Source organism: Cryptotermes secundus, unplaced genomic scaffold, assembly GCF_002891405.2.
Source record: "Cryptotermes secundus unplaced genomic scaffold, Csec_1.0 scaffold2638, whole genome shotgun sequence".
Lineage (NCBI taxonomy): Eukaryota > Metazoa > Arthropoda > Insecta > Blattodea > Kalotermitidae > Cryptotermes > Cryptotermes secundus.
In genome coordinates, this window is record NW_019720766.1 from 10,943 (window position 1) to 17,106 (window position 6,164).

Here is a 6,164-nt window from a genome sequence, read left to right on the forward strand (position 1 = left end):
TGCAATATGCAGCAGCAGAAGGATTATGATGTGTGAGCTGCAACATGACTCGAGTCTGTTGCATGGAATATTCATTACTGTCATTCAGGATTTAGGATTTAACACAGTAGATGCACATTGAGTACCTTGAGCACTAACAGAAGATCATAAGGAACCACAAATGGCATGTCATTTGTCATTTTTGCAGCAGTATTCTGTCAGTAGTCTGCAGTTTCTTGAATGCATTTTTTACAGGAGACAAGTCATAGGTTTACCACCATATCACAGAGTCAGATGCACCAGTATGGAATGGTAACACCCTGATTCATTATAGACAGAAAATCTCAGGATTGTGAGGTCTGCTGGCAAAGTGATGGCTGCATTGTTATGAGATCCGAATGGCATTTTGCTTGTAGACGTCGTGAAACAATGCACAACAATCAGTGTAACAACTTGCTGTATAACACTGACATATTTGTCCATGGCCATTGAACAGAACTATCCTGGATTTCTCTGGAAAGGTGTTCTTCTGTAAAACAGTGCATGGCCATGCTGTCGTATGGCAACCCAACAAGTTTTGCAGGCTCTCTAGTTGGAGACGGAACATCCTGTGTATAGCTTTACATATTATTTTGTATAGGAACGAAACTAGGTCCCTTAACCTAAGGCAGAACATAGAATTGTTACTGTTGCAGATAATAAGAAATGGTGTAAAGAATTGATGGTGTATTGCACCCTCTATTGCAATTCCACTCTGGAAGTCAGTTCTAATTGGTTTCAACCAGATGTGCTTCACATTCGAGGCTGTCTTGACTGCTCATTGTCAGTATTCTGAATGACACACAATCACTAGATCAGTGAACCAGTTGTGACAGTGACAGACTCAACTGGATATGTTCTCACCTAAGGGCAGAAACGGTCTATTTTCTGAAATGTGTTGTGTTTGAAATACTAGACAATGGACAGTGTTCAGAGACTCAGTAATCCATAGCCGAAGGAATTTGTGATAGGGTCCTGAGAAGTATATTTGTACTAAGAGAAAGCATTAGGAGGTTAGAGAAAGTTAGCATAACCAGTATTTTCATAGTCTATACTCTTCACAAATCTTATTAACCAGAAACCCAAAGGGAAGATCTAGGCATAGATGGGATACCAGTGTCAGTCATCACAGATTTCGATGACTGACCAGCTGACTCCAGTCACTGTTTCACATGCAGTTCAGGCTGAGGCAAACAAAAGCTTTGCATGTAAGTGTAGCGTGCAGACACAACACTCATCACGACAAACCCTGATGATGGAGGTAGAGACAGTCTCTGAAGCATTGGATACCAACTCCACATTCACACAGCTGATCATCCAAAGAGGACATCATTGTATACTGTTGATGTGAGAACTTGAAATCATATGTAGCAATACAGTTTCAGGTTGCATAGAAAGTATGACATTTGTCTAGCTAAAGCAGTGTCTTAGAGAAATTAATAGTTGTTTAGTTAATCAAGAAACACCTAGACTTATGGAAGGGGAAGGTCCGTTGCTGTATTTACAAGTGCCATGACCCTATTCCGAACCTCCAGAATTCTTGTAAACAGAAAACATTTCATGAAAATTTTACTGAATTTGTGGGTCTCACCTCATGATATTATGGCCATTAGTAAGTGTCACTGGTTGGAAGAGTTGCGGATGGATGGTTGTCTACAGCTGGGGGATTGTGTGGCATATACAAGCCTTGCTGCAAGATGTGGTTTCCATTCCTTGAAGGTATGACTTATTCCAACCTTTCTTCTGTCAGTGAATATTAGAGGTGAGATTAAAAGGATTCTGAGTCCAAGAGCTGTTTTGAATGTTAATACACTTTTGTTTTCTCTTTAGATTTTGGACCTGCGAAATACAAGAATGGGTGACAGTGATGTGGCCTGTTTCAGTCTTTCACTCAGGCTGACTCATCTGTATCTGCAGTGTCCATCTGTTGATAATGAAGTTAGTGATGACTTACATGGTGATCCAAACTGTGTGGAGGGATAGTAAGTTGCTGATCATAGAGTTAATAACTGTCTATTTTACCAAGTCCACTTCTCTGTGGACAAGTAAAAATACATAATTTTGTTTTTAACTTTGTGTTTGGTGTATATGAGTATAAAATTTGATCTACGAGGGTCATACTGAAAGTCATGAGCAACAGTTTTTTGTAACTTAACAAACCTGTCTTTATTTTTCCACATAATTGCCACTTCTTTGTACACATTTCTCCCAGCATTCTGGGAGTTTGAAAATTCCACTTCTGTAAAATTCCGTTCAAACCATTCGAAGACAGTGACGCACTGCTTTCTGAATTGCCTCCCTTGTCTCAAACCATTGTCCATGCAGCTGATCCTTCACAAATCTGAAGACATGGTAGTCGGAGGGTGCCAGATCAGGGCTATAGGAGCGGCGTGGGGGCAAGCGTTGTCATGCAGGATGATGATGTTTCGTCCCGGACGTTTATCGCACAATGTAAGACGGAGCTTGTGCAGCATCTGGACATAATGAGCAGCATTGATGGTTTTCCCAGGTTCAGGAATTCGGCTGGTCGAGGACGACCACTCCAAGGTTCATCTTCAATGCTCATGTTCCCATCTTTAAAATGTTTCACCCATCTTTGAACACTGCTCGCGCCCATGCACACACTTCCATAAGCATGCTGAAGTCTCTGGTGAATTTCTGCAGCAGGGATTTCCTCTTTCACAGAAAATTCAATGACAGCATGCTGGCAAAATGACATATCATTGGCCATTTTGTTAGGATTGATACTGGTCACGTGATGCAAGCTATTGACGTCACAAGATACTCAAGGTTAACACAAAAGCTGGTTTTACCTACCACCATACTCTCTTTCGTCTGATGTTCCCAGGTTGCATGCAAAGAATAGTTGCTCATGACTCGGTACGACCTACTATCATAAGAGAACAACAAAGGTGAGTATGTTTAAGAATAGGACTCAACGAAGATTATTTTCACCTAGGAAAGTGAAGTAAGAGGATATCGAAGAAAATTGCACAGTAAGAAGCTTCATAATTTTTACTTTTATGAAATACAAGCGTAAGTCAATAAGTAAGTTACAAATGGATATAGAACTTAGTACTGATTTGAGAAATGCTTTTATTTCTCAACATAATCTCCCTGTACACTGAGGCACTTGTCCCATCGTTTCACAAGCCCCCGAAAACCAGCAGCATAAAATTCTTTGGGCTGCTGTCAGAACCAGGCGGTGACTCACATTTCTACAGCTTCATCATCGGGAAAATGTTCAGCCGAAAGATGATGTTTAAGAGGACTGAACAATTGGAAGTAGCTTGAACAAGGTGGGGGCTATATGGAGGATGCTTGAAATTTCGCAGCATCTCATTTGTCTTGTTGGCAGTATGGGAAGTAACTGGGCATAAGCCTACTTTCATTTTTTCAAATTAAGGAAACTAAACTAATAAGTATCTGTTGAACTGTGGAGAGGGTTTTCCAGCAGAGTTCCCAGCCACTCATTCTACCAACTGCTCAGTATTCGTTAATTATCCTGTCATTGTTGCTGTTGTAATCTTGACGTTGACATTATTAAATAACAACTGAACAAATGAATTTCAGCAAACATTGGCCCAAATACCTTGAAACTGAAGTGGGATAGATAACAGTACATCTACAGCATGGATTCTGTAAATGTACTGTTGTTTGTTCATTTATTTATTCTTGGTGTATTGACTAACAACTCCAGCAACTCAAAGAAAAATCATAAAATTATGGGAAGATAGTGAATAATGAGTGGGAAAGAATGTGTAAGGTTGCAATCTTAGTGTAACTGGAGGTGCTCTCGTGGCATTTGCTTGGATGGACTAAGGAACACCATGGAAAATCTTGGTCATAATAACCAGTTTCTGTGAACACAAAGCATGACTGGTAACCACTCAGCTGTGTCATTTGTTCACGTAAGTGCTCCAAGTTCGAATGGGGGCACTGATTCAGTGATTCTGTATTGAGGGTGTGGGTTTCCCCATGCACCGCGAATTATAGTCTATTGTACGTCCCCGTTTTAATTTCTACAGTCTCCATCCCCTACCGGTACTGGTGCTCGCTATTAGCCCCTTTCTGCCAGCAAGGTTCCTACCCTCTACTTGGCAGTGGTATCTAATAGTCCCTTTCTGTCAGCGAGGTCGTCCCTCCTCTGGCAGGGGTTCCTAGTCCCTTTCTGCCAGCAAGGTTTCTACCCTCTACTTGGCAGTGGTATCTAATACTTCAGTCCCTTTCTTTTCAGAGAGGTCGTCCCTCCTCTGGCAGTGGTACCTGATACTTCCCCATCTACCGGAGGCATTGGAAACTGCTTTGGGCGGGAAATGTTGGGCCTAATTTAGCTCAGCGGTCTCTTAGAGACATGAGGTTCTTTTGACGTGCCGTAAATCTACGACACGGGACACATAGCTTAAAGTCCCTCCCGGAGGACTTGTTCCCTGAATTTTTCCGCCCTTAAAAATTCCACGACCTCCGCCGGGTTTTTGAACCCGCGTAACATGAGTCATGAGGTTTAAACGTTACCCCTAGACTACGGAGGCCGCTTATGGGGGCACTGAAATTATATATTCACAACAACATGCACAACCCTTTTCACAGCATCATTGCCTGAAAGAACAAGGAAACAACTCATGTATGAGGAAAGTTACAAAGGAATGTTGATTGGGGGGGGGGATGTGGGTGGTATGGAAAGAGATGAGATGATTTTCTTCTTACGTGACCAGTTCATTTCTGAACTAAAATTATTTTGCAATATCTACAGACAAAATACTGACTGTAAACCATGAATAAAATGATGGATTTGTACTCATCACTACTATGTTTATTAAGTTTTTTTGTTGCAGTGTAATATATTTAAAAACTTAAAATATGGCTGTAAGAACAAGTGGATGGTCAGAAAAGTTAACTGCATGTTCTAATTCTGCTAGAATTATGGAATCTGGATATTTAAGTTCTAGTCCTGCTTACCATGAATAGTGTCATGTATGGTATCCTTAAAGGGTTAAATATTGATTTTTCCTCCCCACAAGATGAGAATAATAAAAATGGGCAAGGTTCCTGTGGTGGGGGTGAACATGGTAGTGAAATTTTTGGTTCCATGTAAAGGAATTTTTTAGAAGTTGAGTGACTTTTGGCTTCTCAAAGAGGACTGACCTCCGCATCCACCTCCTTCTCATGCTTTATTACTGTATCATCATCCTCATCATGTTGACAGTTGCAAGCAATAAACTGATTGCCAAATAGAGTGGGATACAGTCTTATGATCATCTGTGCACAAGCCCAGCATGTCAGTCCATAACCTGAATCATATTTTGTTGAATTATGAACTTGTATTATCCCCACATTATAGTTAAGGTTCTAATGGCAGTCGTTAGTATAGACTCGTGGGATGTGACACCAATCGTCTGTTGGAGACGTGCCAGTGCGTTGAAGGAAACTACTGCATGTTTTACCTTGAAGATGAAAGCAGCAGGTTCCTCCAAAACATTAATCTGCTGACTACCAGACTACACAGTGTCATCCCAAATGACTGTGATCTTAATTTATATAACTTAAATGTAAAATTAACAAAATTTGTAGAGCAGAAGTCTGTGCAGTAATAAAGCGGGATTTGTGAATTATGCCCAAAACTCATCTGATCTGTCATTCCACTTTCACACTCTTAGTATATCTGATTATGGGCTGTAAAGATTATAAAGTTTTTGTTAAATCTGCTGTAAAATTATACATGTTTCCAGGTTCTGGCAAATATATAGTATTCAGAATTATACCACGTATCTTTGCGTTTGCATCATTCCCAAGTAAATTGCTATGGAGTCAGGTTTTTTGATATAATAGCCAAGCTTCTCATCATGCCATAGTACTCAGGAGGAGATGGTCCCAGTTATGGGGTGTGGCTGCACTGACATCAGTATTCCATCTTACAGGCTTGGTGGGGTCAATGACCTTGCAATCTAAAAGAACTAGCGTGCTACAGAATGTTACACAGGGCTCTTGTCAACATGGTAAAGAACCTTCTGGTTTTGTAAAAGTTAATTGTTACCTCCTGAAGACCTCTTTCAAGGCGGAAGGATTCTGTTGTTATTTCCATAATGGGTGTCAATAGGCCTAATACTAGAAACAGTGATGAGGAAAGATGTGTGTGTATTCTTCTT